Raw genomic sequence first — 23,945 nt, 5'->3', positions numbered from 1 at the left:
TATCAGTGACAGAAATGACAACAAAAAAATAATAAATAGTCTCAGTCAGACTTATACTTACCGCACCTTCACTGAATCACCCCCGTCCCGCCTCCAGTTCTGCTGATGTCTTTACGGCAGCGCAGCGACTTAGTCAGGCGGACGCGATGACGTCCTCGCGCCGCCTGCGCCGGTCCGGCGGCCTCTCTGATAGGCTGCCGGCAGCACACCTCCCCTTCTCCCTCCGCAGCAGTAGGTTAGTACTATCATTAACAGCGGGGGCAGTGCCCTTAGTGACTGTGACAGTCTGATTCGGGGCCGGCCGGCCGGGACAGTGAGGCAACAGAGGCCCGGGGGGCAATTGTCCCCCTGCCCCCCGGCCCAGTCCGCCTCTGACCTAACCCCTTCTCTTCAGCTCATAGCCCTTAGGCTGCCCCCTCTTGCTCCTACCTGGTGTGATCGCCTCACCTGGCCTCACCTGGTATATTAGTGGTGTACCCCTGCCTATGGCACCAGTAATCTACCTGACATGTTAAATTCATGCTGATTTCCTTTAACCTGCTCACGACCGCCGTACGCAGGATTGCGTCTTCGCGGCGGTCGTGCTGCTCTGGGTGGACGCGCCGGTGCGTCCTCTCGCGAGACGCGAGATTTCGGGGAATGCCGGCCCGCGCATGCGCATCGCGGGCTGGCAAAATTCAAAGGACAAGTCCGTCATCAACCTGCCAGCCACGATCATTGGCTGGCAGGTTGATGATTTTCAAAAAAAAGAATCAGCAGCCAGATACCACATCATATTAGTAAATATGATGTGGTTATATGGCTGCTGTGCTCCTCTGCTCCTTCTTTTGGTCGGTTGGTTCCAGCAGAGGAGCAGAGGAGCACACATCACTGTGAGTACCCACCAACACCACACTTAGCCCCCAGATCACCTCCCAGCACCCCAATTAACCCTTTGATCACCCCTTCTTGCCCCTGTCAATCACTAGTGAAAAGGAAAAAAGTGATCAGTGCAAACTGTCACTTTTTTTTTTCACCGGTATTGACCGTTAGGTTTTAGGTATAGTTTAGGCCCCTTGGTTAGGTAGTTTAGCGATCAGTTAGCGCCCAGCCCACCGCACCGCAGTCCCTTATTCGCTGATTAGCGTATCGCTAATCAGCATTTGTACTTTTATAGTATCTGGAAGTGATCAAGACTGATCACGGTCAGATCTATAATTGTATTAGTGTCACTTTAGTTCGCCCTCCACCCAAAACGCAGTGTTTGCCCGATCAGGCCTGATCGGTCGCCCACACGTGCGTTCACCCACGCCCGCCCCACCGCAGTGACAATTTTTTATTTATTTTTTGATCACTGCACATTCACTTTACACGCACTGCGGCGATAAAAAAATCAGTTTTGATATTTTTTATCAACCGCAGCGGCCTCCGGTACTTCGCTAGCCTCCCCTTTGTAAGATAGGCTTGCTTTTTTTTCTTGGGTAGTCTCAGGGAATACCCCTAAATTTAGTTGCCCAAATGTCAAACAGGGGGTATTCTTCTGAAGAGGCCTACAGACTTCTGACCCAGTCGGATGAGGAATGGGAACCCTCATCTGACGAATCTAGCGGGTCAGAATACGAACCTGTAGAAAGCAGTGGCTCTCTGACCCAAAGTTCGGACAAAGAGACTGAGGTCCCTGATAGCACCAGGCGTACCCGGCCCCGTGTCGCTAGACCGCAGGTTGCGCAGGATCCGCTTCAAGAGCAGCAGAGTGGGGCTGGTACTGTCGGATTACGTGGTGAGGCATACACCAGCAGCCCAGCCCTTCCTGGACCTAGTACCAGCACTGTCCGTACAACCTGGTGAAGTGGCGAGCACCAGAAGGGCAGTTGAAGCTGGTACGGTGGCACGAGCAGTAGTGACCCCGTCGCAGCCACCGCAAAGACGTGCCCGTAGAGCCTCTAGAATCCCTGAGGTGCTGGCAAACCCTGATTGGCAGTCCCCAACTTCAGCCGCACCTGTAGTTTTCCCTTTCACTGCCCAGTCTGGAGTTCGGGTTGAGACAGCTCAGATCGGTTTGGCCCTGGGATTTTTTTAGCTGTTCTTGACTGCGGAGCTCTTGGACTTAGTAGTGGCCGAAACAAATCGGTATGCCACACAATTTACACCGCCAACCCAGGAAGCTCTTATGCCCAGTCTTTCCGGTGGAAACCAGTCCAAGTTTCCGAAATTAAAACTTTTCTGGGCCTCCTCCTCAACATGGGTCTAACTAAAAAGCATGAATTGCAGTCATATTGGTCCACGAACCCAATTCATCATATGCCCATGTTCTCTGCTGCTATGTCCAGGACACAATTTGAGACCATCCTGCGTTTCCTGCACTTTAGTGATAACAGCACCTCCCGTCCCAGAGGCCACCCTGCTTTTTACCGGCTCCACAAAATTCGGCCCCTCATAGACCATTTCAACCTGAAATTTGCAGATTTGTATACCCCTGAGCAAAACATCTGCGTAGACGAGTCCCTGATACATTTTACCGGGCGCCCTGGCTTCAAACAATACATCCCAAGCAAGCGCGCCCGGTATGGGGTCAAATTGTATAAGCTCTGTGAAAGGGCCACAGGCTATACCCACAAATTTCAGATCTATGAGGGAAAAGATCAGACCCTGGAGCCGGTCGGTTGCCCTTACTACCTGGGGAGCAGTGGGAAGACAGTCTGGGACTTGGTGTCACCCTTATTCGGCAAGGGGTACCATCTTTATGTGGACAATTTTTACACAAGTGTGGCCCTCTTTAGGCATTTGTTTCTAGAACGGATTGGCGCCTGTGGCACCGCGTGAACTAGTCGCGCGGGCTTCCCCCAACGGCTCGTTACCACCCGTCTTGCATGGGGGCAGAGGGCCTCACTGTCTAACGAATAACTGCTCGCAGTGAAATGGAGAGACAAGCGTGACGTTTACATGCTCTCCTCCATTCACGCAGACACGACAATCCAAATTGAGCGAGCAACCCGTGTCATTGAAAAGCCCCTCTCAGTCCACGACTATAATTTGCTCATGGGAGGGGTGGACTTCAATGACCAGATGTTGGCTCCGTATTTAGTGTCCCGCAGAACCAGACGCTGGTATAAGAAGGTGTCTGTATATTTAATTCAACCCAGGAGGTTCCGTGGCCCCATCCACCAGTGTAGTTAGCCGTCTACACGAGCGACATTTCCCCAGTGTCGTTCCTGGTACCTCAAACCGACCGCCACCCCGAAAAAAATGTTGTGTCTGTAGCAGGAGTGGAATAAGGCGTGACACCCGCTATTTCTGTCCTGACTGTCCTGACCACCCTGCCCTATGCTTTGGAGAGTGTTTCCGGAAGTACCACTCACAGGTACACTATTAGCATAGGGATCACATCTCACCAGGACAGGCACACAGGGCTATTAGGGCCCATTCACTCACACAGCTGCTGCAAACCTCTCCTTTCACCTTGGACAAAGTGCATAACGCACTTTGCCACATCTTTGGGCGATTTGCGCTTTGCACATTGACCCATGGGGAAGGAGAGGTTTGTTCTATAAAGGTAAAAAAAAAAAAAAAAACACCAGTAAGTAAAAAGGTTAATGTTTAGTTCAAAAAGTTAACGTTTATGTATTCTGTTCTAAAGTTAATAAAATTATTGCGTTGTGGCCTGGTTTTTTCTTTTTTCTTTTTTTTTTTACCTTCCAGGTGGACCAACCGATCTACTAGCTGCAGCACTGATGTGCATTCTGACAGAAGCATTGCGCTGCTGTCAGATTACACGCAAGTCGGTGTATGCGGCGCTGCAAGACGAGATTTCTCCTCTGCAGTAACAGATACGTTTGCCGAGGCATACGAGCTGAGGAGAAGGCGGCGTTCCTATGCTTTGGCAAACACTTTGTATATCAAAAAATAATAATAATAAATCCCGGCAATGATTTATTCATCCACATCGATTGATGTGAATGGAGAAATCTGGTTTGCCAGGGCATACGAGCTAAGTGGGTATGGATGTTGGGCGGAGCTCCTATGTCCTGGCAGACGCCTTTCCCCTCCTTTTTTTTTTTTGGGCAGAGATTTTTTCATCCACATTGATCGATGCGAATGAAGAAATCTGTGCCGTTCATTTTTTTCTTTCAGCCCAGAGGCTGAACGGAAAAAAAAATCTCATTACTTGTATGCTCAATATAAGGAGAATAGCAGAAACGCCTAATGCTGGCCATACATGTAATGATTGCGGAGACCCTCAAATGCCAGGGCAGTACAAACACCCCACAACTGACCCCATTTTGGAAAGAAGACACCCCAAGGTATTCGCTGAGGGGCATATTGAGTCCATGAAAGATTTACATTTTTGTCCTAAGTTAGCAGAAAGTGAGACTTTGTGAGAAAAAATAAAATAAAAATCAATTTCCGCTAACTTATGCCAAAAAAATACATTTCTATGAACTCGCCATGCCCCTCATTGAATACCTTGGGGTGTCTTCTTTCCAAGTGGGGTCACATGTGGGGTATTTATACAGCCCTGGCTTTTTAGGGGCCCTAAAGCGTGAGAAGAAGTCTGGGATCCAAATGTCTAAAAATGCCCTCCTAAAAGGAATTTGGGCACTTTTGCAGCCTAGATGCGCAAAAGTGTCACAAATCTGGTATCGGTGTACTCAGGAGAAGCTGGGGAATGTGTTTTGGGGTGTCATTTTACATATACCCATGCTGGGTGAGATAAATATCTTGGTCAAATGCCAACTTTGTATAAAAAAAATTGAAAAGTTGTCTTTTGCCAAGATATTTCTCTCACCCAGCATGGGTATATGTAAAATGACACCCCAAAACACATTGCCCAACTTCTCCTGAGTACAGCGAGACCAGATGTGTGACACTTTTTGGCAGCCAAGGCGGGCAAAGGGGCACATATTCCAAAGTGCACCTTTCGGATTTCACCTGTCATTTTTTACAGATTTTGATTGCAAACTACTTCTCACACATATGGGCCCCTAAATTGCCAGGGCAGTATAACTACGCCACAAGTGACCCCATTTTGGAAAGAAGACACCCCAAGATATTCCGTGAGGGGCATGGCGAGTTCCTAGAATTTTTAATTTTTTGTCGCAAGTTAGTGGAATATGAGACTTTGTAAGGAAAAAAAATATAAAAATTATCATTTTCCGCTAACTTGTGACAAAAAATAAAAAGTTCTATGAACTCACTATGCCCATCAGTGAATACCTTAGGGTGTCTACTTTCTGAAATGGGGTCATTTGTGGGGTTTTTCTAGTGTTTGGGCATTGTAGAACCTCAGGAATCATGACAGGTGCTCAGAAAGTCAGAGCTGTTTCAAAAAGCGTAAATTCACATTTTTGTACCATAGTGTGTAAACGCTATAACTTTTACCCAAACCATTTTTTTTTGCCCAAACATTTATTTTTTTATCAAGACATGTAGAACAATAAATTTGGCGAAAAATTTATATATAGATGTCGTTTTTTTTGCAAAATTTTACAGCTGAAAGTGAAAAAATGTCATTTTTTTGCAAAAAAATCTTTATATTTTGATTAATAACAAAAAAAGTAAAAATGTCAGCAGCAATAAAATACCACCAAATGAAAGCTCTATTAGTGAGAAGAAAAGGAGGTAAAATTCATTAGGGTGGTAACTTGCATGACCGAGCGATAAACGGTGAAAGTAGTGTAGTGCAGAAGTGTAAAAAGTGGCCTGGTCATGAAGGGGGTTTTAGCTAGCGGGGTTGAAGTGGCTAAGAAGAGTTGTTATTCTACAGAGACTTGAAGTTTAAAACAACACTTGTACCAAAATAAATACATCAGAGTAGATTTAATAATCATGTTACAGTTAGCACCAAAAGAAACAAAAAACAATGGTGTATTTTCACTGCATTTATTACATTTTTAGATAGGCTTTTTGACTTCAAGGAGGTGTGAAAAACTGAAAAGGGGTGGTTATGGCTTAAGTTATAAAAGTGTGAACCAGAAAGTGCAGCAAAAGTTTGGCACAAAATTTTAAAGATTGTCACAAGATTTAACATCCATTATCAACCACTGTAAACAATTGGGTGCACCTTTAGACAATCTTGTCCAAGTTTACATGGTCTAAAAATTACAATTTGTAAAATTGCCCCAATGTGTTATGTCAAGTACAGGGCCTGAAGGGGTAAGTGCATAAGAGGACATAAAACAGTGTATACCTTGCCTGTAGAGTTCTTTAAGTTGTTGTTATTATTTTTTTTATTAATATTATTATTATTATTATTATGAATATTTTTATATTTGGAGTGATTTTGATGTACAATATCTTGCCAAACCTGATGTGTAATACATGAACACGTTAGCAGTTTAATGTTTGAGTGCACAAATTTTATGCTGCAAAATTTTCCCAAAGATAGATTTTATAGCTTCTTCGTGTAAGTCATCGACAGCTTAATATGTCAGCTCTGCACTTTGAAGGGACATAAATACATGTTGCCTGAACTTTAAGCACAGCTTGCTGTTATTTTTAGGTAATGTTTGCCTTCACAAACACATCATTTGGATCCTATGACTTTTTTTTTGGTAATTTTTGTCAAAGTCTTAAAAAAAAAAATAATCAGATTGCAGTAAGTAAATTAAAATATACAAATAACAAAATTACCTTAAATGTTTAAAGTACACTTTACTGTCCTGGAATAAGTATACAGAAGAACAATGTTTCAACATAATTTTTTTAGCCTCCTTAAAGGGGATGTCCCCTTAAAAAATCTACATTTTTCAATCCAACACCCAAATCTGAATATTTTTCTAATTGCATGTACATAAAATTAAACATTTTGAATTGTCACTTAATTATTAACTGAAATATTTCTGCATAGCACCCCCTGCTTTTTTTCATTTTTTTTTGTCCATCTCACTGAGGTTGACACACATGCTCAGTTCCATCTTTCAACTGCCACCAGCTATAGCATAAAGGGCACTAACCTAAGTTACCAGCTTGAAATAAATCTAGCAGAGCAAGTGGAGGAATTAATGGATAGATCTCTGGTCCCCTATAAGCTACAAGGCTGGTTCTAGTTTGTTAGAATTTCATGTACTATATGCTATCTGATTTTCATTTTTATATTAATCATGGTATAACCCATTTAATGTACATTAAAATGTGCATAAGCTCAATTATGTGCCACCAGCAATATGACACATTAATTAAATTCATGGTGTTCAATGAGGCAAGTTACATTTTGATACACTTTGTATCATATGAATATTACAGTATCACATCAAGTTTAACTCTAATTTTAGAGCAAAAGGTGTCATTTTATTAGTTGTTACATGGCAGCCCGTTTCTTTCAATGAATAGCTAACTACTGTATGTGACAGTTCTCATTACATGCATGTGACTTGCTTTTAATCTGAAGCTTCTCATTTTCCCTGCTTTATTTCAAAGAAACTCCCCACATGCAGATATTATTATTCATTAAGGCGTGTTTTTCATTGGGAGCTCTTAAAATGCCAACATAACCTATTCACCTCAAAGGAACAGGAAGTCATGCTACAATTAATTCTGTTCAAACTTCTAGAAATACAATTTACAATGTTCCTCCAACAATTCATATTCAGGAACTTGTAAACCCCTTAATGATAGCTGCATATAATAAGATTTCCAAAATGTAGCTCTCTTTGTGAAGTGAAGGAGGAGACTGGGACAGCAAGAACAGAAAAATGGAGCCCCTTGGGATAGGCCATCAGTATCTGATCAGTGTGATCAGTAGAGATGGCCTGTGGTTCACCCGGTGGTCGTTTTGCGGCAAACTTTGCTCTTTTTTGATTCGCCGAACATATGGCGATATTCGCATGCACCATTTTCTTTTGCATTGAGCCGAACTTTAACCCATGACACATCTATCCGGTGTGACAGGACAGTTAATTGAGATGCTTCAGCACATTGACACCCCCCTACCCTATAACAGAAGCCAGTCTGGCAACTATTTTACATTCTGTGTTTTGCCAGTGTAGGGAGAGGTTGCTGTATGGAGCAGGGACAGACTGTTAGGGACACCAAACGCTAGCGAATAGGGCCGCAAAAGTCCTTTTAACGACTGGTATAGGTGTGCTATAGATAAGTGTGACATACTGAGGGGTGTAATATACTTATAATATACTTTCTAACATAAAAAGTTGTCTGCGGTTCTGCTGTGATACCGCAGCTATATAGAGGGACAAACGCTATTGGAATAACTAATTGCAAGTGGTGTGATACACCTATTGCTCCCTTAAAAACTGATTGAGGGGTGTGATATAGCTATAATATACTTTCTAACATAGAAAGTATATTATAGAGCATTTGTATTGTGCAGCAGTTGTGTGCGGTTATGCTGCGATACTGCAGCTAGATAGAGGGACAAACACTGTTGGAATAACAAATTGCAACTGGTGTGATATACCTATTGCCCCCTAAAAAACAGATTCAGGGGTGCAATATACATCCTTACACAAAAGACAGATTAAGGGTCTTGATATACCTGCCTCAAAAAAAATACTGGTTGAGGGGTGCAATATACCTGGTTCCATCAAATATTGATTCAGGGGTTCTATATACCTGTTTCCACAAAATACTGATTGAGAGGTGCGATATACCTGCTTCTATAAAATACTGATTAAGGGGTTCTATGTCCCTGCTTCCACAAAATACTGATTGACGGGTGAGATATACCTGCTTCCGCCAAATATTGATTGAGGCCTGCAATACACCGCCTGCCACAAAATACTGATTGAGGGGTGTGATAAACCTACTACCACCAAATATTGATTCAAGGGTTCTAGATACCTGCTTTCACAAAATACTGATTAAGGGGTTCTATATATCTGCTTCCACAAAATACTGATTGAGGGGTGCAATATGCCTGCTTCTACAAAATACTGATTAAGGGGTTTCATATACCCGCTTCCACAAAATACTGATTCAAGTGTTCTATATACCTGTTTCCACAAAATACTGATTGAAGGGTGGGATATACCTGCTTCTAAAAATTACTAATTAAGGGGTTCTATATACCTGCTTCCACAAAATACTGATTGGGGGGTGCGATATACCTGCTTCCACCAAATATTATTTCAGGTGTTCTATATACCTGTCTCCACAAAATACTGATCGAGGGGTGCGATTTACCTAGTTCCACAAAATGCAGATTGAGGGATACGATATACCTGCTTCCACAAAATACTGATTAAGGGGTTTGATATACCTGCTTCCACAAATTACTGATTGAGGGGTGGGATATACCTGTTTCTACAAATACTGATTAAGGGGTTCTATATACCTGCTTCCATAAAATACTGATTGAGGGGTGCAATATACCTGCTTCCATAAAATATTGATTGAGGCCTGAGATACACCAGCTTCCACAAAATACTGAGGGGAGCAATATACCTTCTTCTACAAAATACTGATTAAGGGGTTTGATATACCTGCTTCTACAAAATATAGATTGAGGGGTGCGATATATCTGCTTCCACCAAATATTGATTCAGATGTTCTATATATCTGTCTCCACAAAATACTGATCAAGGGGTGCGATTTACCTGCTTCCACAAAATGCAGATTGAGGGATGCGATATACTTGCTTCCACAAAATACTGATTAAGGGGTTTGATATACCTGCTTCCACAAATTACTGATTGTTATTGAGTGCACACCTAATGTACCTCCAGCCACATAATCACTTGTTCATTTTTGTCTGGTGAATTCCTAATGTTTGGGGCCTGTACTCCACTGGCCTGCAGTAAAATTGTTATCCACTGTCTAATATACCTCCAGCCACATAATCACTTGTTCTTTTCTGTCTGGTGAATGCCTGATTTTTGGGGCCTGTATCCACTGGCCTGCAGTAAACTTGTTCTTTTCTGTCAGGTGAATGCATAATTTTTGGGGCCTGTACTCCACTGGCCTACAGTAAAATTGTTATCCACTGACCGTCTAATATATCTCCAGCCACATAATCACTTGTTCTTTTCTGTCCGGTGAATTCCTAATGTTTGGGGCTTGTACTCCACTGGCCTGCATTAAACTTGTTATCCACTGACTGCCTAATATACCTCCAGCCACATAATCACTTGTTATTTTCTGTCCGGTGAATGCCTAACATTTGGGGCCTATACTACACTGGACTACAGTAAAATTGTTATCCACTGACTGTCTAATAATTCTCCAGCCATGTAATCACTTGTTTTTTTCTGTCAGGTGAAAGCCAAATTTTTGGGGACCATACTCCTGTGGCCTAAAATAATTTTTTTCTAGGATCCAGCAGGGGACATTTTTAAGAGTTTCCCTTTAAGACACATAAAAATGGCACCTGATTAAAATACATATTTTATTTTTTGCCATTGAGCCACCTCTGGTATGTCACTGTCCATGTTGTGGGACTATTTGTGCACTTCTAGTAAGTATTTGGTGGCTGCAAATATGACCTGAAGGTTTTTCAGGTTCGCCTGCCATTAAAGTGCATGGAGCCCACCGCAATTGCGTGGTTTGCGAACATTACATCGTGAACACGCTTTTACGAAACATCCCGTCCGATTTTCGCTCATCACTAGTAATCAGTCTCCAATACCCAAGACTTCTGTTGATCAGCTGCTTACCAAGAACAGTGTCGTACATTGAATAGTGGCTATGCTTGGTGTCAATAATGATACTGCTGTAGGTCCCAGCGGTAGAACCCCTACTGATCTAATAGTTATCCACTATTCTGTCACTACCCCTTTAAAATGCTTGCAACATTTTTTTTTAATTAAAAATATTAAAAAAACACCAAAATCACTTGGGAATAATGCATGAAATTCTTATTGTTCTTTACAAGCCAAACAAGGTTCAAAAGGATGCATTTATTACGATCACCATATTACACTGTGGTCTTAATCTATTACCCACTGATGTCAGCTGTGCCAAAATTAAGAGGTGCAGCAAAATGTAAATGTATAGCAGCCAGGGAGCTTGTGTATATTAGTTTATAACAAATGTGCAAAGCTGGCAATGACTGTACAAGCAGTGCCCAATCCTCGCCCAACTCCTTCCAACTTTGGGGGGAAAAAAAAGGTTGAAGGAAGTTCTTAACCCCCAAAAAGTTACATAATTTTGCATAAGCATGGTTTGTCCCAAATGTTACGGCTTTTTAACACCAGTTTTTAGGTCTACAGGGGACGATAAATATCTCCCTATATGTGAAAACCTAAGAGAAAATTACCTATACTGTATATGTGCACTGGTACTCTATCCTTCTTTCAAAAGGGTAGATATTGCAAGTTTATTCCCACTAATTTACTTACATTCACATGGTAAAACTATTGGCAGTATATTTGGAGATTATATAATTGATGGAGATCATATGATTATTGTCCCCATACAGTTTACATTATTGTCAGCATCTGATCCCCTGTTTACATGGGACGTGTCGCTGACAAAGGATGATGTTTTTGTCCATATACAAGATGCAGTCAATAGCAAGTGTTATACAGTATGAGGTGATCAGAATGGGAGTTTGCATGAACGATCATGAGACCGATCTTTATCCCATGTCTATGGAAAGTGGAAAGATAATACGTTTGTGTGCATGAGCCCTAACTCCTTATGAATTTGTCCTGCTTTGGCCCTTTTCCAGTTTTTTATTCTCCCATCAATGTAGTTGTGAGAGGGCATGATTTTTGCAAGACAATTCATATATTTTTTTTCAGTGTTGTTGCAAATAATTTATTCATTTACTTAATGTTTCTTTTCTGGGGTGGTTACTGGAATAAAAATAACAAAAATATAGACCATGTAGGCCTCTGGGTCTTTGGCTTCTCACAATTATATTATTATAGCCTTTGATGATGTTCTAGAGGGGCCCAGATCTTTTTGTCAAACTACTTAGGTGTTGTCTGTGAAGGTCCTCATTTATCCAGGTCATGGTATATCTGTAAAGAATAAATCAAGGTACAAGAATTCTGTGTACAGTCACTCAGAATTGAGAAAGCTCGTTGGAAGAACGAGTGAAACGTTTTCAAGAAATCTACAGTAAGTCCAGTTACCTTGATCTATTCTTTACAGATATACTTAGGTGTTGTTTGTGGCTATAGAACATATTGCAGAAATGACACACTCTGTGACATACTATTACTTTGTAGGGTGTTGAAGGAGTTAAGGTTCTATTCAGCTTTTGGATCTTACATACAGATTTTGTTGTGAAACGTGTTCTTGATTAAATTAAACTATTACCATTCCATTTATGCAGAATCCCTTGATAATGTGGCCTGTTCTGATTTGTGTCAAGTTTGGTGTCATCACGGAAAAATGGCACGGGACAAAATCACCTTCTTTGTCAATTTTCACACATATATTGCTAGTTATATGAATAATGTTTTACATGCACTGCAAATTTTAAGACTGCTCTAAAAATTCTACATTGGTTTTACTGACAACCACATTACATGATCGTTATGGCTTGTAATCATATTGTATTTATTACTACAGCTACCGTAATTCTCAGCTCTGACATTCATCTCTAGTTGACAGCATGGCTAGTCTACAAAATGACTAGCCTATGATCACTTTCTATTCAAAGCAAAATTCTGTTTAACAGTCTTGTAATAAATTAAATATGCTTGTTCACAGCGAAATAAAGTACGATGCATGCTATAAATAATTCACCTATTGTGGTTGCTGAATCAGCTGGTCTTTTGCAAGCATGCTAAAACAAGCAATCCTCAATTCTAGTATAATATCAAGAGGATTCTAAAATTCCAAATGTAGCCAGTCTGGGCACAAACTAGGTTAATGGAAGAAAATTTTAATTTTAGAAAAATAAATCTAAAGGAAACCATCTTAATCAGACATATTACAGGCAAATTTTATTAAAAAAAATTATGTCAAGACTATGGCAGCTATGGCACCCACTGAGCTTCTGAGTAGATGTCAACTTTACAGACCCGACATCCGCTGTACATGTCAGGAGAGGGTTAATATTTGATTTTTTTATTCAAAGAGAATATAAAGATAAAGAGACATAATTACACAATAAATAAATAACTAAAATACTAAAATGTCCTTGACTATAAGACCTGGTATTGCCCAATTTGGCAAAAGCAATATCCAACAAGTCTTTGGTCTTACTGTCTATCAACATGGGAGAGACCTACTTCTATATGGAGATTTTTCTTACAATTGATCTGTGTGATGTTTGAGGGTTTTCTTGCATGCACCGCTTTATATAAATCCCCCTATAGCATCTTATAAAAAGCCCTATAGCAGGGCCGTCTTTAACACGGGGCAAAAGGGACAGCTGCACCAGGCCCAGTTGCGCCTGGTTGGCCCAAGGCAGCTGCCTCTTGAGCCCCGCTGGCAACTGGTGACGTGAGGGGTGGCAGTAGGGCACAGGGAGATGAGCACCTCCATTGTGGAAGAGCTTATCTCCATAGTCATCTGTATTGCCGTCCTCAGGACATCGATATTGATGGAACTGCTGCGGCGGGGCAGAGGAGGGAGAGGCATCTCCCTTCCCCTTTCCTCTGATAGGCTGCAGGCACTAGGCCTTCAGCCTATCAGAGGCCGATGCAGGTGGCGCGATGATGTAATTGTGCCACCTGAGCCGTACAGCGAGGGACACAGGCCGGAAGAGGCCTAGATTGCATCACTGCCAAACTGATGGAGGTAAGTATAAGTGTTTATTATTTTTTTATATGGTACAACTATTTGCACATGATTGGAGGCATCTATGGGGGCACATTTTACTGGCACATGATTGGGGGCATCAATGGGGCACTTGCTACTGGCACATGATTGGGGGTCATCTATGGGGGCACTTGTTACTAGCACATGATTGGGGGGCATCTATGGGGGCACTTGTTATTGGCACATGATTTGGGGGCATCTGTGGGGCATCTGTTACTGGCACATGATTGGGGGCATCTATGAGGGCACTTGTTACTAGCACATGATTGGTGTATCTATGGGGGCACTTGTTACTGACACATGATTCGGGGCATCTATGGGGGTACTTGTTACTGGCACATGATTGGGGGGCATCTAAGGGGTACTTGTTACTGGCACATGATTGTGGGGCATCTATGGGGGTAATTATTACTAACATATGATTGGGGGCATCTATGGGGGTACTTATTACTTGCACATGATTGGGGGCATCTATGGGGGCACTTGTTATTGGCACATGATTAAGGGGCATCAATGGGGGCACATCTTACTGGCAAATTATTGGGGGCACTTGTTACTGGGACATTATTGGTGGCACTATTTACTGGCACATTATTGGGTGGCACTATGGCGACATCTATATGCACACTTCTTACTGGCACATTATTGGGGGCACTATGGGGCATCTACTGAGGCCACAAAGAAGGGGTATTTTATATGGGGGCTTTGTATAGGGGTATTGTATTTTATACTGGGGCACATTATGGTGGGTACTATGGGGAAGGGAGAGAGGAGTACTATGGGCTCATCTATGGGGGGCACTAAGAAGGGGTATTTTATACTTACAAATTATGGGGGACACTGAGGGCGTCTACTAGGGCACTATATATGGGGCATTTTATACTAGTACATTATGGGGGCACTAGGAAGAAGGGGGAGAGGAGCACTATGGAGCATTTACAGGGGGGGGGGCACTATATAGGGGTATTTTATACTGGCACATTATGAGGGCACTATGGAGACATTAGCTCAACTGGGGGCATTAAAAGGGGGTATTTTTTGCACTGGCACATTATAAGAAGAATTATTACTACTGGGGGGCATTGCGATGGGCTTTATTACTACTGGGGGTCTATGGGGAACATAATTACTAGTATGGGCACTATGGGAGCATTAATACTTCTGGGGCACAGTAGGGACATGTTGGGGGCACTGTAGGAGCACTATTACTACCATGTGTGCTCTAGCAGATAATTATTTATATTGGTGGGACTTTTGGGAGCACTATTACTGTGGGGTCACCTTGGCACAGTATCAGCTTGCTACAATTATTTTTGGGGGAAGTTATATTTACACTATTAGTGTCAGGGACACTATTTGCTCAGTGTAGTTATTTTAGGGCACTGGGTGACAATAATTATTGAAGGGCACTATCTGCATGGCACTACTATTATCAAGGGGTTTATTTGTTTCTGCAGTATAGTATTGGGGAGCACAGTGGCACAGTATTGGGGGTGGTAGGATGATTTGTCCAGAAGATGGGAGATTGATGGAACAGTAGTAAACTATGATTTTGTTTGTCAAACTGCAGACACCATAAATGGCTGAAAAATAGTGGTCTGGTCTGAAGGTCTGAAAGGAGAAAATGAGGACAGAGGACATCAACATAAAAGGAGACGTCACTGGATGTAAGAGGTATGATGCGCTGTATTATCCTGTATGTAAGGGAGGATGGAGGGGTTAGTAGTACAGTACTATCTGCACATTATAAAATAAAAGTAATCTGCATAATACTATATATTTTATTTGAAGAAGCCATTTTATTTGATACTTTTGTGCTGATTCTTTTTCCCCCTCTATATTATAGGATACTATAGTCACCAGAACCACAACAGCTACATTTAACAGTTCTGGTGTCTATAGCATGTCTCTGCAAGTTTTTTAATGTAAACACTGGCTTTTCAGAAAAAAGGCAGTAGCTGCATTACTGCCAAGGAACAGCTCTAGCGGCCACTCATTGTTATTAAAGTTTAATACTCTACGAGGTGTGTGGATTTTTTTTTGTGTGTGTTGTGGTGGAGGGCGTGATTGCATGCTAGGGTGTGGGAAGGCGGGATCCAGGGGGCCCAAGTAAATTCTTGCCCAGGGTCCAATCAATATTAAAGACGGCCCTGCCTTACAGCATCTTACAAATCCCACTACAGCATCTTAGTCATAGCCAGAATTTGACTGTAGGGACCCTTCCCTGCAGTCGTCTTCTCTTACATAACAGAAGTGATCATAGAGTTTCAGCAGTTTGTCACTTCTGGGATGGCAGTGAGTATTTTTCTATAGTACTGGCATGCCGAACCCTGCAGTGCACTCCAGCAGTACAAGGGAGATAAGTCTGAAGAAGATCACTGCCCCTTCTCCCCCACCTCCAGATTCTGTTATACATAGGGAATAAACCTGTTAGTCATCATCCAGAGGGAAGCGAGGGTGGGGACAACTAGCCTCTCATCTCCCTCTCAGAACTGGCGCATGCACGTTGTTAGTACTATACAAAATACTGACTGCGAGCTCAGAAGAGACAGATGCCTGAAAGCAGTAAGGGCAGCATAGCACATATGTCCAATAGCTACAGAGCAGTAAATTACATCAGAGAAGGGGTATTAATTGGTATATTGTCCTGTACAGCCAATAGCATGCAATATCCTGTTGTGTAAAGGATCTACAGACAGTATACAGAGCATGTTGGAAACCCTGATATATTATTGACCCAGGCACACCCCTGGTGCTAATTAAGAAAATTTGCTTGGTTTTAATATCAGTCACAATTCCGGATTTCATGGTTGTTAATAGGCACTTTTTTTGCCATAATAGACCCATTTTGACAATTGCTGCTTAGTAACAGCCTATTCAAAATATACAAATATATACAATATGTTACAATAGTGAGGGTGTAACTGCTGTGTCTGCCAGTGGTTTGACTGTGGGCTAAAACTAAGGGCGTTATCCTGGCGGATCCCAGGTGTTCGTCCTTTAACTCCTATACAGGGATTTGGATTTGGCTGCCAGGAACCACCAGACCACTACCTCCTGGGTAAGGCCTCTTTCACACGGGCGTCATTTTTTTTGCCCGGATAAGAGCCGGGTGCGTTGCGGGAAAATGCGCGATTTTTTCTGCGCAAGTGCAAAACATTGTCATGCGTTGCACTCGCGTGAGAAAAATCGCACATGTTTGGTACCCAAACCCGAACTTCTTCATAGAAGTTCGGGCTTGGGATTGATGTTCTGAAGATTGTATTATTTTCCCTTATAACATGGTTATAAGCGAAAATAATAGCATTCTGAATACAGAATGCATAGTAAACCAGCGCTAGAGGGGTTAAAAAAAAATTAAAAAAATTTAACTCACCTTAGTCCACTTGCTCGCGAAGCCCGGCATCTCCTTCTGTCTCCGCTGCTGATGAACAGGACCTGGGGTGAGCTGCTCCATTAAATACAGGTTAAGGACCTTCGATGACGTCACTCCGGTCATCACATGGTACGTCACATGATCTTTTACCATGGTGATTCACCATGGTAAAAGATCATGTGATGACCGGAGTGACGTCATCGAAGGTCCTTAAGCTCTATTTAATGGAGTAGCTCACCCCAGGTCCTGTTCATCAGCAGAGGAGACACAAGGAGATGCCGGCTTCGCGAGCAAGTGGACTAAGGTGAGTTAAAATTTTTTTATTTTTTTTTAACCCCTCTAGCGCTGGTTTACTATGCATTCTGTATTCAGAATGCTATTATTTTCCCTTATAACCATGTTATAAGGGAAAATAATAATGATCGGGTCTCCATCCCGATGGTCTCCTAGCAACCATGCGTGCAAATCGCACGGCATCCGTACTTGCTTGCGGATGCCATCCGATTTTCACACACCCCATTCACTTCTATGGGGCCTGCGTCACGTCGAAATCGGAAAATATAGAGCATGCTGCGATTTCAACTGAACGCACAAGTGATGCGTTAAAAACATCGCTCATGTGCACAGCCCCATAGAAATGAATGGGTCAGGATTTAGTGCGGGTGCCATACGTTCGCCGCACGGATCGCACCCGCACGGAAAACTCCACCGTGTGAAAGGGGCCTAAGTCCTAATGTGGTTGACAGCTTCCCCATAGGGGTCAGAGACACCAGTGTAAGGCACAGAAGGAATATGCAAAACACGTAGTCAGAAACAGACTGAGGATAGGGCAGGCACAGTTTGTGCTTATCCGTAGACAGGCACGGGTTGGTACATGAGCAAACAAAAGGAAACTTTAAAATAACCAATAGTTCTAAGACTAGTGCACACTATTAGCATCTGTCTCAGTAATACATTAAAACTTCATTTTTAATTAGTTCATATAATAAAATAATTTGAGAGTGAAAGTGAATTATTAAAATTCTCAGTAGTGACTTTCACTCTCAAATTATTTTATTATAACTAATTAATTAACTAATTAATTATCTAATTAAAAGTTGAAGTTTCAATCTATTAGTCACACAGATGCTAATAGTGCGCACTAGTCTTAGGACTATTTGTTATTTCAAAGTTGGTAAAAATGGCAGCACCTGCAAATGGGAGTAGTAGCAGTTCAATGAATAATGGGGGTCATGTATTAATCTAAAATATGCCTAAATTATGCATATTTCAGGCGTAGATTGCAGCACACCCCGGTTAACTGTCTTATATTTAGAACTGGTAGAGTATCTGCTGAAGATATGTAGAGGCAAGCGCCTCAACATAACTTTGGCGGAAACACCACCAACTTAGAGGTTTATTAAGACTGGAGTCTAAAATGCCGGTGTTAATAAATGTGCCCTTATGTTCCTAATTATAGAGCGGACACAATGATGGGGAATTGCGATCATGCCGCTCACCATCATTTAACCCCTCAGATGCTGTGTTCAATGCTAATCATGGTATCTGAGACTCACATTTATCTCCTCAGGGATTAATCTGGTGTTAAAAAAAAGAAGAAGAATTATATTAACCTCATCTACTTGATGATGATGTCACTGCACGTGGCCAGCGTGATCACGTGGTGACATCATTACGTTCGCTGCGGGTCCTTTAGTACGTTTTTCAAGATGGGAGCAGATGGCCTCTCCACGATGAAGTGGATGAGGTCAGTATTATTATTATTATTTTTTTAGGAAAATTAGATTTGTTACCATGAAGCGTACTGAAATTTGGTCTTGTGGCAAATCAGATTCAGATTGAAGTCCACTTCGGATAATTTGATTCACTCAACACTATTTCTAATAGAAGTAGTGGAGCAGCAACAGCCATAGGCAGCCAATGTAACACAATAGGTATCTCTTATACCAAAACTGCCCACATAATGTAAGAAGAAGTAATGCATTGAATTACAAAGCCTGATCTTTTCTTACTCATATTTTAGAATGACATACTCCATTGTAACAATAGTCCTAGCAGGACAGTTTTAAACATTATTATTTTCATGAAGTGTTTGCAACAATAATGTTTCACTGAATGCAATCTAGTTAGGTCAGTCGTAAACCCCTAGAAATTCTCTGAATATTTCCATATTTGGTAATTCATAATTCATAAGTTAGAGGACATTGAGTTTTCTTCCGAACAGGCTTTCTCATATAAAGTCTTAGTAACTCTGTCTCTGATCCGGCAAGGCTTTACAGTCAGAATGTAATTTGTCTTATGCATCTTCCCCAGTGTGTCTTTTCTTTATGGTCATTTACATTCTGCACACATTCACTATTGCTCTCTCTAGACTTACTAGTGTGTTCCTCTACTTATCTTAATATCAATAGCTGTCTCATTTCTCCTCATCTCCTCCTTTGAGTTACTACCCTCTATTGGTGGTGGCACGTGCAAGGCTGGCACAGAACTGAATATGGCATTAGCTTGAAATATTCGCCAAGAAAGAGATCTATTATTGACATAAGGGTTTGCGGAAGAAATGCATAGCAAAAGAACTGTTTATATCTGCTTTATGCAAACACACATTTTGTAAAGAGCTCTCCAGTTTTTATTTCAAGTGGCTTTGCACACTGACCTTCTTCTATTAGCATTATCTCACTTGTATCCTGCTGTAGATAAGCAGCATCTCTGCTACATTACCTTCCCTTCTCCAGTATTTCAGCAATGATAGAAATGCAGTTTCTTATTTTTTGGCATTGCTATTGAAATAGCTGCTAAAAAGTAAATTACCAGACAACAACACAGTGTGAGGAATTTTTCAGCCTGATACACTGTCAAGGTCGATGAATTGGAAAATTAGCAGGTTTTTTCCTTATTATTTTCAAGGAGAGAAATTCAAATATGTATAAAAGAGTATTATTCCAGAACAGCATTATGATTTCAATAGATGATTAATATATAGGGCAACTCTGTAAGTATAAAACAGTATGATTTCAGAACGTCCTACGGCTACTTTCACACAGGCGTTTTGGCTTTCCGTTTCTGAGATCCGTTCAGGGCTCTCACAAGCAGTCCAAAATGGATCAGTTTTGCCATAATGCATTCTGAATGGATAAGGATCTGTTCAGAACGCATCAGTTTGCCACAATATGCCTTCGTTCCGTCTCCATTCCGCTTTGGTGGCAGACACCAAAACGCTGCTTGACAAAACTGAGCCAAGCGGATCCGTCCTGAAACACAATGTAAGTCAATGGGGACGGATCCGTTTTCTATGACACAATCTGGCAAAATAGAAAACGGATCCGTCCTCCATTGACTTTCAGTTGTGTTCAAGATGGACCCGTCTTGGCTATGTTAAAGATAATACAAACGATCCATTCTGAACGGATGTAGACGGTTGTATTATCTGAACGGATCCGTCTGTGCAGATCCATAACGGATCCACACCAAATGCGAATGTGAAAGTAGCCTAATGATATTCAATACATGATAAAATTCTAAATGATCTTGCAGCGTCAATAATCCTTAAATACAGAAAAAAATGCAAAAGCTTATGTACAGTAAATACCTGTGTCAATACTGTAGTCTTCAGAGACCAAAATGCTTACAGTCCCTCTGCTCCCGCCATCTGCAAATGCAAAAAAGGATACATTCTTGTCAGATTTGTTGATTTTTGAAAAATTTGTGTACAAATTAATTCTACCAAATCAAACTTGCTCTAACCTGTCTGAAAATTGGCATATGACACTCTGAAATCTCCTAGGACTATATATTTATATGCAAATATGTTAATTGACAGAAGAAACAGTGGCTTGTTCTGCACAAGCCTGTAAAAGATCTGCCTTTTATTTGGGAGCAGCAGCATTACAATGCGGGAAAGTTTAAGGTCTAAGTTGTGTAGGGGTAATAGTAGCATGCGGCAGCAATTGCAATACTATCTTGACACAATGCAATGCTTTATCTGAAACTGTATATAAATCCTGTTATTGTAACTCAGCAGGTTCACTAATTAGGCATAGTATCTTAAAACAATAGAAAGCTTCAAATGTATCTGGTATATTGATCCACTTAAATGCTCTGAAATGTCCAATTACAAATGGTAGATAAATTGAATCTGGTGTTTAGAAAAAAAAGGACAATTGTTTAGCGCCAAAATGTGGGGTGAATCTAGCCTTAATAATTTTAATAGTTTTGTTGATTTTGAGCAGATAATTTAAAGCTAGGCAATGGCATACATATGGGATAAATGTTAACAAAGTGGCTGATTCTATTTATTTTGCTGAATTACTCCATAAATGACAAACAGTAAATTGAAATGTCATTCTTATATGTTGTATTTTTGCAGCTGATTGGCCATAGGTTGAAAATGATGGTTTAGTCACATGTTATGGGGTGGGGGTGTTATTATTCCCTGTCCTGTGCATTCAATACCGTTTGACAACAGATAGTATCACTGTTTGCAATGCTATCAGCTAATGGTCTATCCAGATGGATGTTTGATAATCTGCCAGTTACTATATATGATTAGTATAAGTTTACAATGTGGTACTAAGCAGACACATTTTTTTGCAATTTTACTTTTCATCATTATTATTGTTTTCTTCTAAAACTGTCAGTCATGGAAAGTGTATGCTGTTATTTGTAGAGTAAAAAAAAAATCACAGCAGTGAGACATATGGTATGGTAGGTGATTATCTAATGCAAAACACTGTAATAGTGTAAGCTTTATTATATAATATTCAGTATTTGTGATTTATGACAAAACAAAAATGAGACTTCTATTTTTCCCCTCACAGATTTACATACATTAAAGGGCTAGTCCATGATTCAGAAACAATTTTGCCAGACCACTTGAGATATTAATGGTCTTGGGAAAACAGTTCCAGTGAATCTTTTGTATGCATGAGATGCATTGTAAACACAGTGTTTAAGGATTTTCAGGACCATAGGGGAGAATTATTATGCAAATCCATGAAATTACTTTCTCAGCTGCTGAGCAATATTGCAGTTGCTCTTTAATCAACATTAACAAATATATAAATGTTTATTTTTTGTTGCTTATCTTTTTCCCATCTGTTTCTGTTTTCCATGCAATATATACCAGTTTAATCAAAGTGCCATGGGTGCAGTGCAAGCCTTTTATTAGATGGTGCTCTTGGGTGTTATATTACTATGGGAGGGGGCTCTCGCATACATAGGGTGTAAAGGCATAAAGTATACAAATAATTATTAGAAATGGTGTTTAATGATAAACATTACAAACTATAGTGCCCAGTGCCGTACACTGGGAAATAGTATATCCATACAATTGCCTAAATATCATTGCTGTGCAGCAATATCACCGCTATGCCCTGCAACAGTAATATATGGTACAGTGCATACTGTATAAAGCAGTGGTGCACAATTCCAATGTCAAAGTGGATACCACTGTACAGTAATCAAGGATACCAAAGTAGAGTAACCAAATTAAAGCTCTGATAACAGTTTCATACAATGTACAAATAATACATTACTATTGGTACTATTGCAGTCTTGGATACCAGACCATATGTGCCACCTGTTTCACCAGTGGTTGATGTGTTGCCTTCCCAACTATTTGGTGTTTTTAAAGGAAATTCCAACAGTATAGCATATTTTGTTCCACTGGGAAATCTTCAAAATGATGCAGTTAGTCACTCTCATAAAATAGAAGCCCAATAAATTAAGAGAGCTGCACTTTTAAATTACTCACCACCAATGCTCAATGGCAGCTAGTATAGTCCACAGTGGAAGGCACACATTATATTGCTACAGTATGGAAGCAGCTACAGATATTTGCAAATAATATATGCTCATTTGCTATGGTGTTGATTGTAATAAAGGGCTATGGATTGGCAAGCTCACTCATCAGATTATTAGGTATCTCAAATAAATTTAATTAGAAGTATAGAAAAAAAACTGTTTTAAAAACTGATATTAATACAGTGGTCCCTCAAGATACAATGGTCTCGGTGTATAATGTTTTCTACATGCAATGGTCTTTTCTGGGCCATCACAACTTGAAACTAGACTTAACATGCAATGCCTCAGATTAAGATCCAACCAATCACCATGGGCATTTCACTGGTAAAACACCTGTATTGGTTGTCTAGTAGCTCCTCTTTAACCAATCACCATGGGCATTTCACTGGTAAAACACCTGTATTGGTTGTCTAGTAGCTCCTCTTTAGAGTACAATATGGTACTACATCTCATGTACTTCCCTGTATCTGTGCCAGAATGATCTTCTCCATAGGATGTCGGGTGAGAGCAGCTCCATTTTATTTCTCTGGTACACTGTGTGCTATACATGACCTTGAAGAAGCTCCTTTCCTCATCACTGATAGTCATTTTCAACGTCGAGCATCTATTCCTGACTTATATGTAATTGATCGCTTTATCTATCTTTTTTTTTCTTATTATTTTTCCTTAAATCATCATTTTCTATCTTGGGATGAACTTTTAGGGTGTTGGAACAAATTACTAGTTTTCTATTGAGTTATGGACTCAAGTTACAATGGTTTCATTTGTACAATGGTCAACCCAAAGCAATAAATATTGCAATTTGAGAGACCACTGTAATTTATTCTAGGCTGTATTTAAATCATATGTTGAGTATGTGTCCAGGGAAATGTTCCCGCCATATATGCTGCCCTCTGAACGGGTTGTGAAAACGGCCCAACATCCCAACATTTGCATGGAATCACATATACACCAGCGTTCAGGACATTGTCATATCTAAGTCACACAAAAAATGTGTCAATGACAAAGGTTGAATAATACTTTCTGCAATGAAAATGAAAGTCAATGTGAGACCAAATAGTCCCAGATGGCATAGTTGAATGCAGAAAAACAAACATATTGGATTTCAACATTCCAA

The sequence above is a fragment of the Bufo gargarizans genome, chromosome 5 (assembly GCF_014858855.1).
Source record: "Bufo gargarizans isolate SCDJY-AF-19 chromosome 5, ASM1485885v1, whole genome shotgun sequence".
Classification (NCBI taxonomy): domain Eukaryota; kingdom Metazoa; phylum Chordata; class Amphibia; order Anura; family Bufonidae; genus Bufo; species Bufo gargarizans.
Note: the sequence above shows the minus strand (reverse complement) of the source record.